Raw genomic sequence first — 26,734 nt, 5'->3', positions numbered from 1 at the left:
CGAGAGAGAAAAAAAAAAGAGAAAAAAGAGAGATGTTTGGCAGGACAAAGACGGCTTCGTTTGCACTGGATAATTACATGACATCCATACAACACATTCGCAGTCTCACTATCCCACTGAAAGAAACTTTTTCACACCATAAACCAGCTGAAATTGTGAAAAATATCAGCTTGCAAGTAAACAAAACTACAAAGGTCTTATTGTAGCTCCAAGGAAAGTTATATGAAAAAGTCTTGAACCACTAATATGCACAACGTTATTACGCTGATATACAACACTCGTTGCTATTTCAAATCACTGCTTCTCTGTTTATGCTTCTGTGACAAATTGTGTGAGTAATTGTAGGTAACCCCTCGTCTCGTCTGTCAGGAACTGCCCCGTCTCCTTATCTTTGGGCCTTAGACAAACTTCTCTTCTCTCATATTATTAATATCTCCCTGACAAGTGTTAAGGGTTGCTCAGAGTAATGTGCAGCTCATTCAGCGGGGCTGAATTCTTAATCCCTGACCCGGAGGAGGGAGGACTCAGTTTACACAGGGAGTGCCGGGGGTGTTGGATTACCCTGAAACTATAATTATAGGGATTCAAGGCTGATTAAAAAAAGGGACCAACACTAATACACAATAATGCATGGGTGTTTATGATCTTGCACACACATGCAGGCGCACACACAGGTGCATATGCAGTGGCTGCCATTTGATTCTGTGGCCGTGACACACTACTTCTAACGGTTCTGTGATATATTGTTTAAAGCGTTTCAAATTTGCTGCGGTTGATTAATCCCAAACAGACACTAGTGTTACGCAGAACAGCGTGAGAGTTGCCCTCACAAACCCCCAAACCCCCAAACCCCCCCCCGTCCTGTGTCTCACTCACTCACTTTTGTAGAAAACACACAGACGTTGATGCTCTACACAGACCTGACAGGGACACAGTGTGGGGTTAAAACAACCAGGCCATCTCAGATCAGTTTAAATATTGAGAGTTAAGCAGCATCTTGATATAGCAACATGTATCTGAACCCATCTAAGGTGCCGTTAGCATGCACAAACTCACTCACAGCCCGAACCTACACAAACCGCTGGAGTGGAATGGGTTCATGATGTCCATTAATGAAATCAAGGAGAGTGCTGTCAGAGACAACACTGATCTGAGAGCTGCAGCGTCAACTGAAGCCACAGGGGTTCGAACCGACATACACACATGAAGCAGAACGGGCCCGATCCAATCCTCTTCAAACAACCGCTAATATCGCGTTGCATCCTTGAGCGTGAATGCCCGACTGTGTTTGCTCTGTGTGCACTCTGACCCCGTCTCCCTCATCCTTGCGACCCCCACTCATCCTGCCGAGCTCAACCCGGCTTAGGCCGGCCCACTCAACAGGACAAACTGCAGGCCCCCTAATCAGCTCATTTGGAGCAGATCAATGGCGTTGATGACAAGAGCCTAAGCGGAGACTGCAGGCCGAATGAGGGCTGAACAAAACACCCCCTTCTTAGACGATGGCCTCGCAGCAAATAACCCCCAGGCGAGGGGGTCAGGGGGTCGGTGACCTGGGCGGGTGCAGCGGCGGAGGTGTCCGACTGGGCCTGAGAGGGGGGTTTTGAGTCCCTGGTGTCCCCGCTGGTGGGCCAGCTGAACAAACAGCTGGGAACAAGGCCGGGCTTCAGCGTGCGGAGACACAGAGCTCCAGCCACGCAGGCCCGTGCTCAGACCAGACCAGGCCAGACCGAGGACGGAGGACAGCAAGGGGACAGGGAGCTGCTTTCTTCTCCACAGAAAAATGCCGCTGATGGACACACACACACACACACACACACACACACACACCAAAATGGAAACACACTCATGCGATTCAACCCACGCACATGCACGGAAATGCATCCACGCATCCTCGTTCACACACACATTGTTTTGCTGGCGTGCATTTCTGCGCGACAACCCCGTCTCATGCAACGCATTCACGCAACGTCAGTCCTTCTCTCATCTTTTTGCACAAAAGGCCTGTGTCTGTCTGGCCTCTGCTCAAAATAACACTCATACGTCTCCAAGCTATTGATCCTAACTCGTCTGTTCCTCCACAGGACATCCACTGTTTCTGCTCACTCTACTGCTCTGCGACAGTTCCTAATAATGTGGCCCAGCTGACATCACCCCCAAGGGAAGTCACATTCCAGAAATTATTCCAAAACCCGCACAGTGTTTTTCAGTATCTGTGTCCTTTTGCAACACTGGTTTATGTAAAAATCTGGAGCGCAGAAGTAAGAGAAGAGAAGCTGTGGGTATTGTGGGCTTGGGAAAGGGGAGGGTAGTGATACAGCCGGTCCAGTTAAATAGACGTTCATTTGCCTTTACTGACGCTCCCGTTTGATGGCGAACAAAACCTGTCCAAGCCTTGATCTGCTCAGCACAACCTGAGTCGGATCTCTAATTGTATTCGCTCCATTTCTGGCAAAACAGGGTCACCGGCAGATATAAGATACACACACACACAAAATCAGACACACACACAGACAGCCTTGTTCGGGGCAGCGGGGGGGCACAAGGCACAGATGAAAGGGTGGCTCCTCAGCAGAAAACAAACTTCCCTAGCAGAGCCGTTGTTTGGCGCGCTGACCTCTGAGCCCCCCGAGCGTGCACATTGCCCCCCCCCCCCCCCCCCCCCCCCTCCAAAGGATCCCCTCTGACGGCCCGTCACTCAATTCAACCGTCTCGTTCACAGCGACGGCGAGACCTCTGCGGATCCTCTGTCCGCCGAGGGGACTTCAAGAGGAGCTTGGTGTGAAGCCATGTTTAGACTGCAGTGGAAAAATGTGGCTTTTACTGAGGCGAAATCACAAGACTGATGAGCCGCTATAATAAATAACAGAAGATAAACAGATTCAGCCCCTTGAACTAATTATACGATTATAACATGATTTATGCTCTTTCACTTAAAATAACTTGCCGCAGACGTTAAAGGGTCAGTCTAAAAGCTAAAATGTCTCAGATACTCCCTGTCTCTCGCCAATTAACAATTTCTGAGATTTCCAATGGAGTGGGATGGAAATTTTGTTTTTATGATGCTCAAAGCATTGAAAGAAGATGTGAAGTCATTTTAGTATCAAGTCCTAAAATTCTGCCAGAGCATTGAGATGAAAACTCACTCCAGAGTGATTTTACCTGTTTTACTGTCGGTGTTTTGTACAACGCACCTAAATAGAGCTGATTGGATCACAGGAGGCCGGAAACACGACACCGACATTACTGAGATCGTTGAGGGGAAATAAGTTAGCAAAGCTCCACCAGGGCCGTCGAAGTTGACGCATTAATCTATGAGATCATTGTGGCTGAGATTGATGCAATATGTTAACGCAAATTTGTTTACTTCCGGTGTGCGTTGACCCCCCCACTGACCCCTGAAACCGCTGCGTGCTGCAGTCAGTTAGATCGCAGCGACCGAGACGGTAAGATGGAGAGAGCTTTTTGCGTTGGAAGTAAAACAAACACACAGCAGAGAACTGTGCAGAGGAATTCCTCCACGTGTCAAACAGAAGGGGGATGAGTGGAACACGAAGCTCTTTAGGACTGATAGTAAGTAGCCGGGTTACTTCCATCCCAACATCTGACCACATCATCACATCACACAGTTTGCAGAGGACCACCACTGTTGCCAGCAGAAAGAGTCACCAGTTCATCATGTTCCACCCAGTGGAATTATTGATGATCAAACGTGTGTAGTTTTTCTCCAAGTTATTCTCCAACCGACAACTCTTGAAAGGGAAATATCTGTATGTTTAGCTGCTCAAAGCTCCCCCTTGTTCTGCAGTCAGTCGCTGACTTTGTCTTCTGTTTAGTGGGGTTCACCGGAGCTGAAACCTTAAGAGGCCTGTCGGCTCCACAAGGACATCCCTCAATCTGCAAAAGCTGCTCTTGAATGAATTAGATCAGCCCCATTTTGGAAGTGAAAATTCTTCTTCTAATCCTTCCAAAGTGCTTTGTTAGCCAGCTACGACCCACGAATGAGAAAGTGCGATTTGATATGAAGGGTGCAGCCATCAAACATTTTTAAACTTAGAAAAAAGAGAAAAAACAAGAATGTTACTGTGATTTTGATCCAAAAATACATGGCTGTGAGGGAATCCCACATTACTGGTCTGCAAGTGTCGTGCGGGGAATGTGCGAGGAGTTTCGTGAGGAACCTGTTCGTTGTTTATTCACTGTCCTGCTCCACATTGTGAGCAGACAATAGACAGGGTGGAGGGCCACTCCTGCCGGCTGCGTCTCCAGTTTCAGGTCCTCCGAGGGCAGCCGCGGGCGCGCGGCGTGGGAGGAGTAGATGCTGTTTGGTTGTGTGTCGAGAGCAGGGAGGTGGGGGAGTGTGTGTGTGTGTGTCCGGCCTGAACACCGCACGCACGCAGGACGCTCACGTGTCACCAACACCAAATCAAGAATTTCGGGTGGATCCTGTGGAAAGCGGCGCCGGTGTCCCCTTCCTCCCCAACGCACTCTTCTTCTCTTGCGCCTGTCATCACCTTGTGAATGCCTCAGAGAGGAGCGAGAGGAGCCGTCTGTGCTGCTCAGCGCTTCAGTAAGACCTCAGTCTCGGGTTCTGAATGACTTTAAGGCGACGGCGAGCAAAAGCGATTTGATTTTAAAGCTCACAGTCGTAGAAGAGAGAAGAGTAGAAGAGGGCGACTCATATAAATGAACCTAGAGAGAGAATCTGCTCTGATAACCTGCAGTACACCACCTGACACCACCCAACGACAAACTAGTGAACAAAGTGGCAAATAACGACAGATATCTTCCTCGGAAATCCGCAGAAAAGAGCTAAAAGAGAGAGAAAGTTTGACTTAAACCCAAATAATCATAACATTTCTGCTTAATTGCTGGATGTTTAAACAATAAGTGTTCAAATGCCCCCAGAACAAAATGAATGCATATTTAATGAAGTATTTTGGGAGTTAAAATGCCGTTTAAATGTTCATGTCATTTAAGCCCATTTTCAACATGGGTTGACTGTAGTTTCAAGAACAGAGCTCCAATATGTTGAAATCCACACCAGCAGGGAGTGACGGTGAACCAGATGCATGAAGATAACAGCTATATTTTATCACTTGAGCTCCATATACACTGTCTGTGTATCCCAGCAGTTTATAGCTTCCAGACTGGGAGTGTTGTGTGATTTTATTTTTCCACTCCTTGATTGATTGCATCTGTCCGGTCCGCTGCTTTAACCGTTTCACTGCAGGCGCCTCCTCCTGCACGTATACGCGTGTATCACACACTGTGCTTTATCATCAACAAACCCAGGATACTAAAACAAAAACACGATCTGCATTCTGAAATCCTGCAAATCAGCCGCTGATTGTTGAACCGGGACGACACCAACACCTCCTCCGCCGCCGACCCGGGGCCCTGGCTGACCCCCGAACTTCCTTCTCCAAAAGTTGTCTCGAGTCTGACTCGTCGGCCCGCTATCGGCACGGCAAAACACGTCCATGCGCACATGTGATTCAGCCGTGTGAGGCAGCTAATCTGTGCCACATGGGTGAGTCTACTGAGATTAAAGGGGCAATCATTTGCTCCATGGGTGCTGAAACCAAAGCGGGGGCTGGCGTTTACCTTCTCCCACTAAGCGGGCGATGGTGGAACCAGGCGTTGTGTGTCTGCCTCCCATTGTCCTGCTACGTTATAAATCTTCCACGGCGACACCTGACACCTGATATCGTGGCCCATTTGTCACCTTTGTTTACGTCTGGGATGTAGAGGGCTGTCAGGACGGAATGCCCCCGCAGAGCAGCCCAAAACCCAGCAGAAGGGTGCGGGTGCTGCTGGGACAGGCAACACTGGGTGGGGGGGGGGGGGGGGGGGGGGGTCAACTTCAAGATGGAGGAACAGAGCAGAAAACAGGTATAATTGTGTCCCGGTGACAGAGAGGGAAGAGAAGTGCAGTTAGCTGTGATTTAGTGATGCGATGGACCGGCCGGTTTTAAAAGCGGGATTAAGGGAGGACGGGTGACAAAGTGAGGAGAAGCTGAGTGTGACTGTTCAGCGATACCACTTTTGTCTTCGCGGTGACGGTGAGACCACTGTTGTTTTTGAAGTTGGAAGCAGTTGTTACATGTGATGTATTATTATGATCAATGCGTAGTCAACTAAAGCAGTTGAACACGTGATTAAATCAACAGTTCCAGAAGAGTTTCTCCACAAAGAATCACACAAAATGGACCTCGGTAGATTGTGTGTTCACGACACACGACGATAAAAAGCTAAAAAACAACTAAAGAAATGCCTTTGTGACCAGGTACCGCTAGAGGTAAGTCATGCTCTAGGATTTAGTAGTACTTGCTTTACTACAGAGTATTGACCTCAGCTCAGATCTGTACTCAACAATAAGCATGTCCTTATTCAGCAGCATCAGCACCACCCCTCAACTACACCTTTTGCACTCAATCACAATAAACCCTCAACGCTGGCCCATCGGTAAATACTCACAGGCTTTTTTGGCATAAAGGGAAAAAAAGCCGGGCAGGGAGATGAAAAGAAAGAAAGAATGGCGGAGGGAGGGAGGGAGGGAGGGAGGGGGGGGGGGGGAAGGAGCTGGGAGGATAAAAGATTAGGCTGTGGTGAAGTACAACTTCTCCAAAGCTGGCTCGGTTCTTGGCAGAAGGCCAGAGGCGGGAGACAATGCTGCGCTGTGCGGATCCAGGAATCTATAGACACCCACTGGAGCATCGGGCTATTGGAAGGAGGGTTAGGGGGGGGTGGGGGCGCAGGGGGGGGCTAATCACTCTGTTTTTCAAAGCCAAGCACCGAGGACGATGATGAGGCGCCGCGGTGGCTTCAGCCAGTAGGGGAGCTCGGTTGAATTGATGCAGCAGAATTAACAGTGCAGTCACAACGTATAGAAAATATCGACCTGACAGACTCCATCGAGGAAGGGGGGGGTTTAGGCCTCTTGCTGTCCTTCCTCCCCCCCCTGACAAACTCCCTCAGCCTGTGTTGCAAACCTTCCCATGACCGAGCCGCCACGTCCCCCCGGCTGAAGTCTCGCCCCCCGGCAGCACCTGCTCAGTGTCAGCGGAGGGATGAGGAGGGGGGGGGGCAGAACAATATACCTCCGTTAGCAATCCGTCAACGGGCCGTCTCAGTCCGTCCCCCGGGCCTTCCAATAAGGACACCACAACCGATTTTTGTCTCCCGTCCTTCAGCCCCTCTCTTCACTTCATTACATTTTGTTCATCTCAATCAGTGTTTCATTTCCTTTTTCTCCTCTTGGCCCTCTCGGCGGTACGTGGAGGGTGAACGCTGAGGAAAGAAGTGAAACAGAGGAGGAGGAGAGAGAGATGAGAGGTGCACCCCTCTAAGATCAAAGGCTCGGCCCCATTGTGAAGGTTGTACAATAGAGTGCTGCTTGAAACATGGTCAGACAAAACAAAACCCTCCGCGGCTGTGAACCCGCCCCCCCGCAGGCCAACTGACAACATAGCTGGGAGGGGGCATCAGGGGTAATTTGGAGGAATGAGTGGACTGTGTACAGTAAAGTACAGTTATTTCAAACTGGGTCACACTCACTTGGCTCCCAAATGAACGGAGATACGGGTAAAAATAAATGTTTAAAACGCTGTCATCTATTTTTAAATGAATTTGTTGTTGTTGGATGGTTCCTGACGACCAGCCACAAGCACAGCCGCACCTCCTAACGATCACATGTCGCTAATACTGTTAACTACAACATATGTGTAAGCATCCGAAAGCATACGCTTGTTTAAATGTGAAACAGCGTGTTTTTTTGGGCCACCGGGAGTAGCAGACACAAACGCACCATCGAGTTGTCCGCCAACAGCTGCATGCTCATAAATTTGGAAAACTTGTGATGGGGGCCGGTTAGGGGAGAGATCAAGTTTTCGGTGATAAAAAAAAAAGCAGACGCACTATTAGTATGAGGTAATTAAAAGCCCCTACAGGGATTAAAATCGTGCTGTTTTCTCTCTCACTGCCGTATGAGCTGTGGTGAGAATGAAACCACAGTCCGGGGCAGTGCAGTGACACGACATACAATATCCTGCCCCGACACAAGCTGCACACAACCCCCCGGTATCTAAGATGCAATGCCAGATAACCCACAGTGTCACGGCTTGCACGCTTCATATAAAAAAAAAGAAAGGAGAAAAAGTCCCCAAAGATCCCCCACAGAGGAGCGCTGGTGGTTTGGGTTGTGCTCTTATAGCTGTAACCCGGTGAATGAACTTGAGGCGTTTCTCTGTCCACACGAGGAGGAAAAAAAAACCTCTGAGTGCCTAAAAAGCAGCTGTAGCTTCAAGATCTTCCCTTCTTTTTAATTCAGAGATCCAGGCCTTCAAGGGCACTTGTGATTATTGCCCTCTTCGTCCGTCCTGAGCCTCTGAGTTAACTCCTTTTCATACCTTTTCCTCCTTCCCTCTCGTCCTCGTCCTCCTCCTCCTCCGCCTTCCTCCCCTCCCGCTCTAAGCTTGCGGGGCTTATCTGCGGGCTTGAGGGAGAGAGGAGAATGGGGAAGACAAGCACCTTCATGGCTGAGTTGGGAGCCATTAGCCCCCCCCCCCCTGTTCTACCTCCTCTCAGTATTAATCTGCAGTGACAGCTTCACTGTTTACCAAATCCACGCAGGATTCTGGGGGATGACTGGCCGGCGCCACTCTCCTCCATTAACCTTTGACCTGCAACGTTAGGGCACCAGTGCCAGGCCCGGGGCTCGGGGGGGCGGAGGTGAGGGGGGGGGGGTTAGCCCGCCCGGGCAACCTGTCGGACACCTGTCTGATGTCCAAGGCAGAAGTCCCGTCACACGGAGACAGTCTGCGTGATGTGGTTCAACTGGATCTGCTGTCTTCAGTTCCACACGATTTATCTTCTCTTTAACTGTAAGTCTACCTTGTTTCCAAATGAGAAGATAAAGATGTGGCAACGCAGTTTTTATGGAGGTTATTTATGCCAGGTGGAGCTTTAACAGAATGTTGCAGGAAATTAGCGTTTTTTTCACTTCCTGATCTCAAAGGTCAATGTTTTTTTGACTCGGATCTTGATAAGAGACCTGAAATAGAGTGTGTGTTACATCAGCTCAAGAGATCTGAACGTTTTTCTCTATAATATAACATTTGTCCAGTTTACTTCTGGTAATTGATACATGGTGTTCATTCAGAAGATGACCTTGCTGGACAAAACGTATTATTGTTAGTATCGTTAACTTGTGAGAGGTAACTTTCTGCAATAATCCAAAATCCAATGTGAAAAGAACGTTGGCTGTTTATTGAAAGAACCAGAGCGATGCTGACTTGTGGTTGGTCTACAAAAACACGTCATCCCTTGTTGCCTGACTACTGGTCGTGGCAATGAAGTGAAACTCCAAAAGGTCATATTTACACTTGTGTGATAAATATTGAAGTTGTAATAAGATCTCTTATCTCTTACGATGACCGTCTAATCAAATAAAGAAGGTAAAATTGAATAATATATATATACAATAAGGGCTGGAATAAAAATATATGAATACGGATTTTAACATACTTACTTGATTTAAGAAACATTAATTACACTGAAATGTCCTGCAGCTTTAAAACCAATTAATTCAGATGTAAAGGGATGTCACCATCCGGACGGACGGGCAGAGACATTTCAGTTCGGTGTATTTGTGACTCAGGACTTCGCCGAAGGTCTTTGTTGACTCTCTGACTTGTTACACCACATTTTATTACGCCACAGATCAACACGTCAGTGGTTTCATCATACGAGACAACTGGTGCACCAGTAAACACACACAAACACAAACACACGGACCCGACGGAGCAGATCAGCTGTTATTAGAGTTCCAGACGCTAAAGCATAAAAAATACTTGGCAAATCAAGTTGTGTTAACATGATTTCATAATCATTTTCTCTTGACTTTCTCACGCTAGCCTTAAAATGGACCTTGCAAATGCCTTCAGCCTTTCTTATAACGTTTACCTGAATGCGACGCTTCAGCTAGAGTACCTGTTCTCAGCAAAGTAGGAGACAGGTTAAGACTCAGTTCAGTACCAACAAACTCTGATTTATTGTTGCAATTCAAAGAAGAAAACACAGCTTTCATTCATTTTAGTGCTCGTCAATTGCTTTTTTTATTATCGATTTTATGTGGGTGAAGACACGCGTTATTTAGATTTCACTGAGCTGTTTTAGCCATTCAGTCTAACTGGGATTACACCAAACGTGGAGTAGAGATGCTGATGTTCCAGTTCTGTGTGTGTGCACAATGTCACGTCGCACGCACACAAGTTGTGGCAAAGAAACACAATCATGCACATTTAAAAGGTACAAACACACAGAGAAACTCCTTTAGCCAAGCATGACGCACTCGGTCTTCTGTCAAGACGCTGCTGCTCGCAGACCAACTCCCCCTCCCCATTTGACCTCTGACCTTGATGACAACAGACTGTCATCCCCTTCACTCCCTCTTAAGTAAACACAGCGTTTCCCAACAGGACGATGTACTGAAGCTGTGTTTATCTTTGTGTTAATGTAGGCCCACCTGTACGTCCGTGTGTGTCCTCTTTAACCATCTGGTTTGTCCTTTAACCCAGTTATTTATTTGTGTTAAATTGTCACGTGCCCTGGTCGGATCTGCTGTGCCCTTCAAATAACAGAACCCTAAATCCAGCGCACCTGTATTTCTGAACGTTCAGGAAACAAACGGAGCTTTAGAGCACACAACTGTCGCCAAAAGGAGAAATATTTACCCGAGGTGATGCAACAAGTGCCCTGCTTCTGAACCGCCGTCAGCTATATTTAGCCGTTCCTCCACCACCAGACCAATGTGCTGCAGTCATCAAGACACGACATGAAAGACATTAAATGAGCCTTCTTAAGTCAGCAGATTCTCCGTCACGTCACCAAACAAACGCTGGACACCAAAGAGCTTCATGCTGGAGACGCTATAACTGCTCGTGTTCTTGCCTCGCCGCCTCGTAACCGCAACGTGTCGCGTTGAGATATTGGATGCAATCAGCAGGAGAAACCTGGGCGACAAATACAAACGCACACGCGGCCCTCCTGCTTGCGCTCTCCCCCGTCAGCCCCTTTCCACAAATCATATACAAATGTTTATGGGTTTTTCCACAAATTAAACAAATAAAAGAGGCGGGTGGGGTGAGGCCTGGAAGAACTGGGGAGTTTGAGTTTCTTCTGAATTCTTTTTGGACGATGTACAACGGAGAGCCTGGAGGCAGCGGAGCGCTCCTCCTCCCCCAGAGAAACCGCCACGCCGCGGCCAGCTGGAAACCATTGACAGGAGTTTGGGGTTAGCGAGAGGGAGGGAGGGGGGGGCTGGACGGAGGGGATCACGGGGCCTGCCTGTCTTGATGAATCCGCTTTCCACAAGCAAAGTCAGACCAGAAACCCAGGAGGAGAAGAACAAGTATGTGTCATATATCTGTGTCATGTGTTTTCTTCCCAGGAGAGAGAGAGAGAGATGTGTTTGAAAGTCATGAATCACAGGTTTTTCCCAAAAGAAGCCCAAAGAAACAGTGGAAATAAAGAAAGAGGATCTTCTCCATATTGATTATTTATGAAAATCCAAAGTTTACATGACTTTGTGTGTCGTAGGAAAAAAAGGGCTCAACACTTTGGCGCAATGTATGATTAACTCAAGCCTGTGTTGAATTATTGCCATTTTTGCAACCCCAAAAAAAAGAGCAGAATATGGATGTGGTTTTTAAAACTTTCTCAAGAGTCGATTCTGGATCACTACAAGAAGCACGTAAGTGCAACCTGGTGTTTGGAGTTTATCGTTATTTTTAAGGTTGAATCAAGAAACACTTCATGTGCCGTTTAGTCTTAACTTCTGTGAAGTGTCGAAATAGCGTAATAGTAAGAGAGAAAAACAAAAAAGAGGAGAGGGGAGAAGAGAGGGAGGAAACCACTGACCATTTAAAACACCAACTATGAAGAGTAAGGATTTAACAAGAAACACAACACACCCTCCATCTGCACCACTTCAGACCGGAATCACAGCAGCCTCAACAACAAAGAACTACTCTCATGACATCAGAAATTTACTTGAACAACAAACACTTCAGTTCAATGAGGGTCAATCAAACAATTCCTGACAAGAGGATTTGTAAGGAAAACTAAAACGGTACTAAACTAGAATAAATTGGTGAAAAATACTTGATAAAGGCTATTTAGAAGTTCCCGTTTGACCCCCTCCTTATACATTCTGGGTGTTCAAGTTGCAGAAATGAATAAGTTTAACGTGATAAAACTCAAGCATGTGTTTTTATCTCCCTGTCGCCAGGACCATGTCCACATGAGCAGGTCTATTTTCACCGGTTACCTGCACCTGAACCGAGTGGACAGCTGGTTTCCATTCCCATTGGTCAAAAGGACACAACTGAAATAGCAAACACTCAATAGTTCAAAATGAGATGAGAACAAAATGGGATTAGCTTAGCATAAAAACAGAAGCACTGGGGAACCAGCTAACATGCTCCATCTGAAGGTTAAAGGTAAACAACTTGTGAGCCTACAACTTGCCATTTTGACGCATTCGATTTTAAACAGATTAAACAAAGAAGATATAATAAGCTAATTGTGATCTTAGCTTCACCATCGCATGTTAGCTCATGCAAAAAACATGCTTTTCAGGAAATATGCTTCCTGTTCTTATGCTAAGCTAACTTGTGGTGGGGCCATCATGCTTTTTGTAATACAGAGATGAGAATGACTAAAAACTGGGTCAATTTTAAAAATGGTTGGACAGAGCGTGGCTGGCATTTCCCTTTGTTTCTAGTCTTTTTATTAAGCTAAGCTAACAAGCTACTGGCTGTATCGTTAAATTCAACACACAAAAAAGAGAGCGGTCCTCGTTCCTTCCATTTAAAGGCCTTAAAATAATGGGGAATTTTTTCCACAGGTCAATATATTTTTTCTACTTCTAAGCTGAATGTTATGGATCAAAAAGGGTAAAAAGAAACGTTTTTTTTTTAGCTATAGCACCACAAACACCATCAACGAATCACATTGTGGGAACCAAGACGGCAAACTTTATTCTGCTTTATAACCTCGACAAAAGCGGCGCAGACCGAATCCTCCCTTTGAACATACGTAGACGTATATTAGTCACAAGTGTTTCCCATTTTAGTGTTGTTTATTCGTCACTAGCCTGTTGTGTCGGGACCTTTACTCTCAGCAAGAAAGAAACGTGTGTCTTATTCCCCGAATAGCAACAGTGCCATAGTTTCCCATTGTGTAATGCATTAACTATCAATGATAAACCTGACATGTCAATGAACTACTTAGGTTTTACTCTATATTCTTTCGCTTTAAGCTTGCGGACTGAACATTGCACCACTTTTTTAATCATTGTTTTTTTGCACAGCTGTTACCGCACCGGTGACTGAAGTCAGCAGGCGTTTTCGGTTCTTGTTCATGACAATTTCTAATTCCTGAATCCTCGAGACTCACCAATCCCACAGCACAGCACACACAACTAACAGATGCTTTCAAGAATATGATTGCGCTGTTTGGGCTTGCTACAGTCATGCCCCCGGGACAGCGATCCCAGCTTGGTGGGAGTCTAGTAGCCTGGTTTTATTCCAATTGGCTTCCTCTCCTCAAGTTGATTAGATTGTCTGTTGTCCATTATGCTTTTTTTAAGGGAAAAAGTAAAAAGTAATCCTCCAATTTTGGTTCAACACAGAACTGCAACAGAACAACAACAGAAAGCGCTAAGTCTTCATGTCATGCTACACTTACGGAGCACATGTGCACCTGAAACTAGATACAGAATTCATTCATAATGGAACGATACCCGGCAGCGATGGCATCAATGGGAACTGCACCAGAAAGCTTGTGAACTTCTCTCTGTTGGGTATTGCCAAATGCCAAACTGATTCATCACTAGTTTCTTTTCAGAGGCACACAGTTGTTTAGTAATATTAGACAAGCTCACCTGCATCACATCATCAGTCATCACAAAAGGTGAAATAGTTTGGAGGCAATGAAAAGAAAACCTGAGTTACTGTCGGCAAGCGGCTGAAGATGTAATCCGACCGGACTACAAGTAGAAAAAGAGTGTGCTTCTCGCTGCTTTCATTGGACGAGACGAGAGTTTTTTAGGTTAAGTAAATACATCTTGCGTGCTCTTAGTAGTTTTTCAAGATTACTAACGCTGCATATAACCCTTTGGAAACGAGAGGACCCCATTTCGGGTCCCCGAACCAGCACCATAATATTGATATATTTTTTCAACAGTAACATATAAAATGATTATTACACATTATAGCACTTTGCCCACACAAAAGTAGTTCCAGCGTTGTTACACTTTTTATCATGGGTGTGCCATTTTTGGAGCGGAGGCCAAAGAAGAGGCTGGTGTCCAAATAAAACGAGCAATTCCATAGAATCTCTGCTATAAGTAAAGAAAACTACTTACTTTAGTAAAATTTCAGAAATACTGGCATCAAACATAATGTGACCAATTTCAGAATAATTTATGTTGCATAAAAAAAATGAACAGATTCATGTTGCAGTCGGTAACTGCTGGTAATTTATTACTTAAAAAGAAAACATTTCATTAAAGGGTAACACCACTTCTGTCACCGCTGTTAGAACTATTAAGGGAATCATCATGCGCCCCCTCCGTGCAGCAGACGATGACACCGCTGAGAGACCCGTTGGACCTTCCTTTGCCTAACTTGGTCATAGAGATCTGCTGCACCAGCGGCCTCGTGCAGCTCTCACAGGGACATAAACAACCAACACACCTCTGCAGCGAGGAAAACATCTGTCCCAGGGTGTCGTAGTCCTGCATTCCTTCCTGCGACGCCCTTAACCTCGTTCCTTTATGCGATCATTAAATCACCGCCGGATGTGAGAGAGGAGCAGTGGGGCTCTGGGAAAGGGAAGACGGGGAAGATGAGGACAGAAAAAAAAAACGACATAAACAGGAAGGTGCAAGGTGTTTTCCTGGCATGGCGGACGGAGTACGTCAGTAATCAAAGGTCTGACCTGCAGATAATGACGTGATGTGTAGTGAAAGGCAGATGTGGCTTTGGCACAGCGAATAAAGTCTGTTATGACCGTGTGTTTGTCTGTGTTTGTGCTTTGTGATTAAAACATTTACAGCCTGCGAAAGCCGTGCTTCTAATTCAGCGTCATTTCTTCCAAAAATGACTCAGGCAGCACTTGTTGAAGTGCATAACAGGAAAGAAAATGCAAACGCTCAAGGTTTTGCATATCTGTGCCTGCGGGTGATCACCTGAGTTCCATCTTTTAAAGTATTCATTTATTTGCTGAAGTGACTAAGTAACCCATTTGTTATCGCTACAATCACTCACTACTCTCACCTTATAAAATACTGTTTCTCTTAGATGCTTGTTGAGAAATTACTCTTGACCCACAATGTGAAAAAATGTTTGCTATCAAAATGATACCATGTGTATTTTAAAAGATTGTTGCCAGTTATTTGTTGATACAATTACCTACCACATTATTTGTTTAATTTAGAGTTGCATCAACTCTGTCAGAAGAGAAAACGCTGCACTTTCAATCATCAACTTCCTGTGCAGTTCCTGAACTCCAACGTCCATTGTCACGAGTCTGACTTGAGATGTTGTGACGCTGCTTTCTTTGCCCGGCCGATTCAGCCCTTTTAAATGTGAGCGAGCGGCGAGCAGTGTCCAGAGGCGTGCTGCACGCCGCCAGGACCTGAATCGCAGCACGTATGGAGGAAACCGCTCCAGTTGGAGAAATCGGATCCATCTATGGGGAGTATCCTAAAATAAACCCCTCTGTTCTCCCATATCAGGCCTTGTATAAATAAGATAGCACTGCAGGCCCACTGCACCATGGGAATTAGCCAATCCCGTCCTGTAAACATCAGCCAATGACTTCTGGCAGGCTGGCCGGCTCTCAGGAGGGGAGTTTGTGGACTGGAATTCATAAATAAATCACTTTTCTGGGAGTATTATGTGTCCACAGTCCCCGTCCTCCCGGCCCCCTCCTCCAAAAATAAACATGGCCAAGCAGAAATAGCAGAGTTTAAGCACCACTACAGGAAATTATTTAGGCTTGTTGCTTTAATTTGGGGACATTATTTTTATAGCATTTGCATTTAAGTAAGATGGAGCCAAACTTGATTGAGACCATGTTACACAATCTCCCTTTTCCACGCCCAACCGCACATTCCTAACATGAACAGAAATAATGCCGGCAGAATAAAGGATCCTTTGTAACATTTTGATGACTCATAATTTGATAAGAAGCACACTCACTTTATCCAATTCTTCAAATAGTTTCCACCATAAAACTGAGGTCAAGCAAGGTTTAATTGCGCTGCTTGTGCTGCTATGCGGTGGTTGTTTTTAAGGGACTGTTTATACAATTAACAGGTTCCCAGAGGAAGCAAAGCGGCACTGTTGCATTACTTCCCACTAAGCCCGGCCCTTCCTAGGCCGAGCCCTAGACGAGGCCCACTGACAGATGCCCAATAAAAGTTTATATAAGCAAGAAGTGGATGTGGTACTCTTAAAGCAATTTTTTTGGTTGTTTCCCAATAAGCATACTTTACCGTTACTACTTTACTGTACATATCAACAGCTATTGTCCAATACTGCCGATGTTGTCCTGCTAAGTTACAGACCGAAAAACAAACGAATGAAGTTCACACAGGAAGTCCGTACTCTTGCACGCCTAAGCCTACGAATCGCTCCTCACTCATGCTAACTTCCTTGCGCTCAATCGGGACATCTACCGACTCTGGATCTTCATCATGATGTGTCTCTCTGGGCTGAAATGAACTGTTCCTCAGAATTTGTTTTTTCTCTAGATGTCTGGTATCTTCTTGTGGTCGTGCTTGCTTGTGACCCAAATGACATTGTGACCTTTACCCCTGACGATCCACGGACATCATGGAAATGACAATGAAGCATATAAGTTCTTAAGTAAATGAACAGCGACAACAGGGAGGGGAGGGGGGGTTGTTCTCACGGAGGAGGCTGTTGTTGTTCTTTGCTCTTTCATGTTACTAACTTATTCTTGTGTGGGCATGAACGGGTTCAACGGCGGAGCGGCGAGGCGCTTCATGCCTCCATGTGCCTCCTCTGCATGTTCCAGACCGTCTGCAGCACAACTTTCGCTCGTACAGCACGAGGCCCTGGAAAGGCCTGGTGGGCGCTAGAGAAGACACACACACGATCAACCCCCAACATCCTGTGCAGCGCATCGGCACAAAGGTTAATGTTATCTGCCAGAAAATTAAGCAGATTCTTTTTTTGCAACGTGAAAAGAAATCAGCGCACTTTTTGTTGTGGTGCTGCGATAAGTAGGTCTGGGGAAAGCAAGGGGGCTTTCTCTTTCCACATCAATACGATAAGAAAGGAAGTGACATAAGTTCCTGCGAGCGCTGCTGCAGTGGCACGGGGCTGATAGCGAGCGCCGCGTGCGTTTTGTTCACAAGATCAAAAACACGGACTTGGACTGGTTCAGATCTGCAAACGATCCGCCGTCCTCGTTTCGATCATCGCCTGACTTCGTGTTCCGCCGCGGCGCTCGCCTGAAGACTTACGCTTATGAAACTAATGCTTCTGACTGTGTGAGGATATAAACCGGCTCATGTTGAGGCAATCGTGCCCAACCTACAGCATATTACTCATAAACCCATGATAATAGATGTGAAAATGTCCCGCAGTAACCTTTACAAATCTGTCTGTAAACGTTATTTTAGGATTCTTTTGTGTCTTGAATTTCTACAACACTGATGCAATTGTCAGCAGAAACAGAACTAAGTGACTCATGACCATAATATCAACTTTATGATCGTTCATTTTGACACCATCGCTGTTTGATAATAGTTGATATGTCATTATATGTCATTTTGGAATTAAACTCATGTGATCATGCCAGGAAACAAATCCAAACAAAATATAGACCAAGGAAATTCACTACAGTGACTCACAGACATGAAATGTGAACTTTAGCGGCGGACCTCCGAAAACACAAAGTGTGATTGTGCTCAGAGAACCAGCGCTGCCGGCTTCTCAGTGCGAGTCGCGGCCTGTTGTGTCGCAAGAGCTTTGGCAGCCCGGTAAACAAAGCCACACATTGCCAAACAGGAGAAAGTGCCCTGGAAAGTACCCAAGAAGAAGCTCCGCAGTGCAAACCCCGGGGGGGGAAATCGTCTTCTGTCTGATAAGAGGGGACACTCTCAGGCAGGATTAATCTCTTTACACTGAGGAAGAAGCCGGAGATCGAAAGTTAAGACAAAAGGTTGCGTGCGGGCTGAGTGCGTTTTTTCGTCTTTGTGTGTCCAAAAAACACGAGCCCGACTGAGACAGAAAGAGAACACTGACAGTTTAAAAGAAACGCAGACAGATGCATGGAAAAAAAGTCAAAAACTAGAGTTCAACTCCAAAAACGTCTGTTTTTCAGTCACTAGTCCACAAAGCAACCTCTGAGTCAACACAAGCCCCTTTCAACCTGAGAGGGTTTTTTAGAAACTGTCCAACCCAGACATGCTCTCACCTTTTGTTCTGTGGGTGATGGAGTAATGACTCACAGTAGACACTGCACTTTCCCTCAAAAAAAAAAATCAAGATCGGCGGCGGTCAGCGTGCCCCTCGAGTTCTGATAATGGTCCAGCCGGGCCTCATGGGTCGACACACTGTCAGAGTCAAAAGTCCAGAGTTTGAACCCGTTCCACTTTCGCCTTGGCTGGAACTCAAGAGAGGCTACAGGCCACTCGCTCCCACTCTGATAAACAACTCCCGGGCAGAGAGCTGAGAGGGAGCAGGGCTGGATTCATGCACATCTTCCAAACAAGAAAGGGCCGAGGTTAAATCACGCGTGACGAATGCGCAAAGAAATGCACGCCGTGTTCATTCACAGTATGTTTACACTGCTTCCCACAATCGGACAACTCACGGCCTTGAGAGGGCGGCTGCACATGTATAACTTCAAGCACCAAAGCGGATCTCCAATATGTTGACTCGCAGGGCAATGGTCATCAAAGACGTCACAAGGACTACTGAATGAGCTTGAGTTTACTTCTCAAAGGAACCGGAGGAGCAAGTCACATATACAAAACAAAACACAATAGTGTTTGTAATATTCTGCTATCTGCCCAGAGGACTATGGGCACATATTCCCTTGTTTTATAATAGGTAAATGTTCTTTGTGCAAAGAAATGTAACACAACCACACCAAATACAGTGTTTTTATGGGCCGACCACGCACGTCCCAACACCCCGACTTGAACCGAGGTGAATCACAACAAAACAGGAAACGCACTCGTGAATGAACTCAGCTTCGACTGAAGTCAATAGGAGATGGAACTAAAACCTGCAGGACAAACGTTCATTGTAACCCTACATTGCCAGCGTCTCCCAATTTGGGGACATGTCAACTTTGTTCAGACGTGTGCGCCATTAAAGCACGAACATCAGCTGACGTGCCAGAGGCCTTGAGGCGAGTACTGTCTGGGAGAGGATCCCTGTCTCACACAATTTGATTTAAAGACTTGCATTGGCCTTTATCACAGGAGAGCATTTCTACCATTTGGGCAGAAAAAGAATAGGTGTCACTAATAATTCAAACAATGTTTGTTCTATTCGGGGATCGCAGGGTGCCCTTCCAGTGGAGAACATGTAATGAAGTGCTGCTACTCTTTCTATATCAGTAACCTCTGTCCCTCAGAGAGCCAGAGTCCAACACTGGGCCCGATTAAACCCAGCTAAGTCTGTACCATTTCCGTTTACTATAGCTGGAAAACACATTCTATTCCATGAGATACTGAACACAATTGGTATTTGAGATGTTATTGGGAAACAGCTTGTCCTTTTTCCGTTCGTGTGGATGGACCCGTTGAGGGTAGCCAACAGGGGACATGCTTGACATCACAGTGACCACCTAACCACTTTTCAAAAGCATCTTACAACGGTCGACATTTTAGAGACTGTCAGGGTGCTTTTTTTTCTGAGGCTGTTGTGTACGTGAATCATGTTGCATCACATCAAGAGCTGAGCACAGGAAGTGGGCAGAAAAGGGAGTTCTGTTAGAGGCCTAAAATAAACATGAATGTTTCTAAAATGTTTCGCATTGGCGTGTCCTCTATTGTGCCCTGTTAACAGCTTTTTGTAAAAATATAAAGGAGGTGTTTTTAAAGACAAGGTGAGGAGGCCTCTGCGTTGAAACAGAGTATAAGAGTTTAAGCAGATCCTTACGCTTGCATTTTACCCACTTGGGAAAGAAAGACATCAGTGTAGTGGCTGCAAAGTTCATCAGCCAGCGACACCATTTCTCGGAGGTCTCCAGGGGGCCGTCTGTGTCGGAGGCATGTGAGGTTAACGTGAAGAGTCGGTACTCCAGCTTCGAGGAGGCTACCTCTTTAGGAGCCATGAATCACCAAGAGTCAACAAGCCGAGTCGGTCCCACTAGAGCCTTTTTCCATCAAACTACCGAGGGTCACATAAAGTACGTGTCACTGTGTAAGGGAGATAGGTCATAAACATATCTCGCCACAGAACCGTAATACCTTAATCAACGTCAAGAAACAATAAATCACACCGAGTTCATTTTCATGTGTGTTGAAAATAAGCAAATGATCACGTTCACGAATGATTGTGTCATCGCTGTTGTCATTGGGATCTCACTTTTTTGTCACGTTTGCTGATTCATCAGATTAGGGTGCAGCAAGTACACCCATTTGTTGGCGCACGGAAGGAAGATGTACTGTAGGGCTGTAGACTAAACATAAACACACCAGGAGTTTACGTTTGGAGCTCTGCGACTATAAAAGCACTGGCATGGCTGGTAGCAGCAGCGTTACCACGGCCCCAGATGTGCAGAGCACAACTGCTTCACTGTGGGCTGATTCTTCTTACAAGATGCAGCTGTTACTGATCTGTGATAAAGCTCGGAAAATCATAAAATTGCAAGTCATAATATTATTTCATTACTTTTAATGTGGGTTTTGGTTGTACTTCTATACAAGTACGCATGGGATCGTGCTCTACATTCAGAGCTGCTACTTTTAATTCTTCACTGCAGATGTCCCGGGACAAGCAGGAAGGCAGGAAGCTCCACCCTGCCCCCCTCTGTCCTCCGTCCAGCCGGGCCCAGTGACACCCACGTCTCCTCCTCCTGTTTACTATCGTGCGCTTTCATGCGTGCTCACACAAAGACTGCTTTTTTTGTTTACGCTTTGATTACAGAGGATTACTGTAATTCCTCACGGGCTTTTTTTCCATTGACAGAACCCTTAAAACCAGTGATACCGGGAGAGGAATTAAATTAACATTACGAAAACTTGACCAACCTCTTCATGCTACCTGCATTCCCCCTCCTTCCTCGGCCTCTAACTAGAAGAACCCAGCACTCCCACTCCGCCCCCCCCCCCATCTTATGGGCCTTCTCACTGACAGCTGGTTCTGATTATGGCTGTGAAAAATGAGGCAGTAACGCCAGCAATCCCCCCCTGCAGCATTCCTTCAGCATGACTCCGCACTTTCTCCCTCGCCAGGCCGGTCTCTGCCTCCCTCCCCTTTGTCTTTCTTCAGCTGTCTTTATTCCTTCGCCTTGATGTTTTCCATTTAAATACGGTATAAGAAAAGGGGTAAAGCTCATGCAAGCAGCTGTTTGTCTGGAGGGCTCCGTCTCCCGCAGAAATGGACGTTTTAAAAAAATGAGCTTGAGAGTGTAGGGGGGAAAAACTGAATGTGAGATTATGTTTGAGTCATGTGACAAAGACAGATCGAAGAGATATTGAAGCAGCACTCTTCACATGTGGAGCACAATTCAAGAGGCGGCGAGCCCGCACAAGGGAAATCACACTTCATCACTGCCTCGTGCTGCGACGAGGCAGTTTATGCACATTACATGACTGCGTATCGATTACAGCATGTCGGATGGAACATTCCATAGGACGATTTTCCATAGACTCCTTATTTATTTGTTTATTCCGAAGAAAGCAAAAAGTATATTTTGAGATAACCAGTGAATGCTGGTTGGGTTTTGTTACATGACTATGAAAAGCTGCAGCTTTAGCACATCTATCCACACTTGGGCTAGTTTGCCAAACTTTCCATCATGGTTGCGTCCACTTTCTCCGGCCTGATATACTGGAAAATAAGAAGCCATCCCATAATTCATAACAGAATCTTGACGCCATAAATGCTTGGCTGAAATAGTATTTTCTTGAACAAAAATGATCAGGGGAGAATTAATAGGTAGAGTTTCACATGAGAGCAATAAGCCTTGCTGAATAATAGCGTTTACTATAACACCTAATGAAATATTCTATCATATCTGCACAGCCCTGGATTTACTGTGAATTTCCACAATAGCTTTTCCAGCAGAATATGATGATGTGGCATCACTCGAAGTGACCCGTCTTTTAACAGAGTGTTTGCTGTAACATGATGCTTGAAGACACGTGGTAAGTTCAAGTCAGACTTTGTGAAAATTTGATATGAGCTTTAAGTCTGACTTTTTCTAATCCAAGCCACACATTAGAAATAAGCTTATTTGTTACCTGAAGGCACAGTGCGCAGTATTTAAGGGGATATATTGGCAGAAATGGAACGTAATACCATAAATGTTTCTCTTAGCGTGTGAACTTCTACATATGGAGCAGGTCCCCTTCACCTTCAGCAGCACAGAATGGACAGATCAAAAATTCCCTCCATAAAGGTCCAGTTACGTTTCCACCTTCTGAGGGGGCCACTGTTCTTCTCCAACTGGATTAGAAAATATGGAGAATTGCAGTTGGTTGAAATCAGCTACCTCACTCCCAGATTCATCTGAATCCTAAAAACTGCACCTTTAAAAGCAATAGTTAAACATCAAAAGGGATTCAATTTCTTTTCAAATAAAACGTTGACCTGATGTAAAGCCAGGGGATTGTTAAAGTCATTAGGATTAATCCTGAGGGAGGCATGAAGGGTTTTAGAGGCTGTCAAAAAATTCCATTCAACGAATTTCACTCAAAATCTCAAAGTCTAAAAGATGTTTAGGAAGTCATTTAAAGTCCTTCAGCAAGCAGTAAGATTCCTACACTCTGCAGTCTATCTCCTAAATATGAAATACCTCGATAATCTCTGCATATGGAGCGGAGAGTGACCATGAAGTGAGGGCTCCAGAGGCCAGATGCCTTGCGTCAGGTTGCATAAACAAGATAGAACACTTTTCATCCATCATGCTGATGAACTGGGAGCTCTAGGCTCTCTTATCCAGCTTGTTGAAGCAGAGACATTTTCAGGGCGCCGACCTTGATATTACCTCAGCGGAGACAAGTCATGTGTGAATACTGAGCTCTACAAACAGCCACTCTATGCCTCGACATGATTGTTTGACAACCATTCAACCCTTACTTGCGTCAAAGCAATGCCGTCCATTGAAGATTCTTAGGATAGAAGAAGGCATTCTTTTATTCCGCACGACCGCAATGTGATGGAGGCCGTTTATGCAGTGGCTTGTCAACAGGACAGACTCATATCCTGTGTGTGGGGACTGGCAGACAGAAACACAACAGCCTCTGGCTTCGGTCCATTCAGGCGCTCACTCAAAATCAGACACTAAATGGAACCATAAGAGGTCTCCACCCCCACCCGTAAGCTAGTCCAATACAAAGCATTTTAAATGTAGATATTATCGTTCGGTATGAGAGCATCCTTCAAATGGGCATCTCATGTGGTGAGTCACGCAGTGAGAAAGTTGCCCACAGTGGAAGCTCCGGTACTGTACTGGTCCCACCTACACATACAACCCTTTGTCTCCACCACTGCACTGCTTTCTTTGCTCCGCCCCCGGTTACCTCTGTTCCGTTCTGGTTCCCCATTCACAAAGTACAACCGGTAGACGACATCGAGGCTAGATTGTCTCTTAGCCAGTGTTGAAGATGGAAGGAGGTCAAGGTGAACCCCTAAGGTGACTGGAAACAGCTGTGAAGATTTTATGAAAATACGGTAAATGCAAGAGGTCACCGTGTTAATAGATTTCCCCACATTGGGATGTTGCTCATGTGGAACTAATTTCATCCGCCTCTTCGTTACACCTTTGCTTTTACTGGATCGCGCCCACTTGTGTCTTGGCGTTGTGAGAAGATCGGGATGAGAAATTAACCGCATCCTTTCAAGCGTATGTGTGGTTAAGCCAGTGTGAAAAAAGAGTAGAATTTTATTATATTTTGTGACTCACTCAATACAAATCCTCAAGGTTTATTAACCTTGGATCAAATGTGTGCGTATTATAGCTGTTGCAACACAAACTGCAGTCAAACAAAAAAACGGCAGGTCTTTGATGTATAACACGGCCGGTAAAGTACTCAAAGCTTAAAAAAGTTTTTTTAAATGAAGACTGGAGTTGAATTCAATGAGTTGAACCGACAGCCTTTGGACTGTTCTTCCCTCTGAGTGTCGGGTCGGGGAGCTTCAGCGGAGTAAACGCTGTAAACAGACAGTTGGAAGGTTTCAACGAGTGAAAAGGGGGGATTGTTTGGGTGTATTTTGGCAGTGGTTTTGGCACGTAGTGGTACCGGTCATGGTGAGAAAGTGGGGGTCGGGTTGCGATTTTTTGGTGAACGTGCCATTATTTACGAGTCGGGTGGGCTGAAGGGGCGCAATAAACTTACATTTCTGGGAAAGCCATTGAATTTTACTAGACCTCGTACGGCCTACAAGAGTCCAAGGCAAGAGAGACCAGAAAGTGTTTTACAAGCGCGAGAAGTGTTTCCATATTCAGCTGTCACACAACACAATAATGTGAGTAGTCCCCTGGGAGGACACTAATGGTGCTTACTGAAAACACACATCAGTGCTGTGTATGTTTCCATGATAATCACATTGAACCTCTCACAACAGACACAACACTCAGTGCTTAACTATTACCAAGTTTAGCTTGTCTTTGTATCGCAAACTCGCTGACGCACATGTTGCCAAACACAAAAAACACCTGCTTTCACGTCCGCCTTTAGATTTCCCTTCAAGTCAAGAGATAAAACCGACCTGAACCACCAGATGGTTTGTTACACAGAACCATCCCAGAAGCCGCCATTGGAAGCTATTACGGACTAAACGGGCAGGTGGCTTTAGGAGGCGTCCGTCAATGGGGCCATTGCTGAAGCGAGTCGGAGGAACATCAGAAGCCGTTGTTTTCTTGTGACATACATGTATGAATGTATGACATTGCGAGAAGACAGCTGCTGTGCAAGGTAAACAGCTGTAATGCCAGCGGGGAGAAGTAATTCCACTTGTTCTCAATTAGGTTGCTTTTGTTAGTAAATCCCTCTAGAAATGATTGCACCTGGAAATAGCAGGAAGGGTGTTTCATTTGGTTCTCAGAATTCCTGAAACAAGTAGCTGTTTGTCAGTAACAAGTAATCTGAAAGGGACTAATTGACTTGTCAAAAAGGTAACGGCTTGATCTGGACCCCGTGGATGCTTCCACATGGTGGCAGACAGGCAATTAGACCGCTGTGGGCTTAATGGCTGCAGGACAATGCCCATTGTTCTGTTGGATAAAAGCAGCAGGAGCCGAGGACCTGCTCTGGACTGGAAGTTAAACCCTCTGCCAGGAAAGTCGACCAAATGGGCTGATTCTTCTCATGCAACCAAATGAACTCCACACAGCTGCACCTTTTTTCACTGCCAGGGAAGAAGACAGTCGGAAAGAGGGAGAGGACAAAGAGAAGCTTTACTTTAGAAATAGAAGCATTTTAGACTCATATATTTTGGGCTGCGTTGTGTTTGGGGCACCTTTGCAAAAATGACAATCAACGTGGTAAGATGGTGATGAATTCTGGGGCCTGTCTTTATCCTCCCAGGAGATCGTTCTACCATTGGCTCCTTGATCTTTATCCACACATTCTGAGTTTCGCTCATTTCCTCATCGTTTTTTCCATTAAAGTGAAGACGGATGCACTTTATGAGCTCATGTGACACTCCGGGAGTCGTGGCAGATCACAGAGAAGAAAGCAGCAGACTTTATTAGGACTTTTCGTCTCAGGAGGGCAGGCCAAGGTGCAGTTTAACAGACGAGCTGAGACACCTGTAGCCCTGTGAGTCCACTGCTACACCCACCTGCTGCTTGTCCTCAGCTACACCTCTCAACCGTCAGCTACGCTGAGAGCTCCGCGCATTGCGGCCGAAGAACACACATTCAAAAGGACACGTCCTGAGGCAACAGGAAAACTATGACAGACAGATAAGGAGGTGATTGATTTTGCGGTGTGGGCACAGAACACACCATGGACCAGGTCCGGACCTCACGGGGGGATTTATCTCAAAGCAGACGTCCATCGATAACAAATGAGTCCAAGCGCCAGAGACTGAAGACTTTATCATCACATATACTTTATTAATAAGAAACAACTGTCTTTCTTTATTTGACTTGTCTCTCCTGATTTAAATCATTTTTGGTTGCACGCGGGACACGGACGTCTGAGTGAAAGTCCTGTGTTGACCTGTCCAGCCTTAGTCCCTTTTACCCTTTGCGGACTTTGTCACTCTTTAAACATGTCCGTTGAGCTGAGCATCCAATAATGGATTTATATCGGATTGGTTTAAAGTGCGTCTCATACTGGCGCTAAAGGGAGACATTTATTCATTTTGACATACATTTGCAATTAGCAAAAGCTAATTCCTCATTCCCGATACGCGAGTTGTTGTCAGCCACGGAACACAGCCGTGTCAGACGCACGCCCTCTCCAGCAGCATCTGGGGGAATATCAATAACTCGAGGGTCG

General features: G+C 45.8%; 1 protein-coding gene across 1 annotated transcript in view; it reads right to left on the bottom strand.

The window, feature by feature from the left end:
- The window catches only part of plekhh1 (pleckstrin homology domain containing, family H (with MyTH4 domain) member 1), a 64,804-nt gene extending 46,195 nt beyond the window's left edge, over positions 1 to 18,609 (bottom strand). Inside the window, exon 1 of the mRNA XM_040199533.2 lies at positions 18,520 to 18,609. The gene's annotated coding sequence lies outside the window, so the exon portion shown is untranslated. The remainder of the gene's footprint in view (positions 1 to 18,519) is intronic.
- Between the last annotated feature and the right edge of the window lie 8,125 nt (positions 18,610 to 26,734).

This window comes from Gasterosteus aculeatus, chromosome 15 (genome assembly GCF_964276395.1).
Source record: "Gasterosteus aculeatus chromosome 15, fGasAcu3.hap1.1, whole genome shotgun sequence".
Taxonomy (NCBI): domain Eukaryota; kingdom Metazoa; phylum Chordata; class Actinopteri; order Perciformes; family Gasterosteidae; genus Gasterosteus; species Gasterosteus aculeatus.
This window is presented reverse-complemented; position numbering and strand designations above follow the sequence as displayed.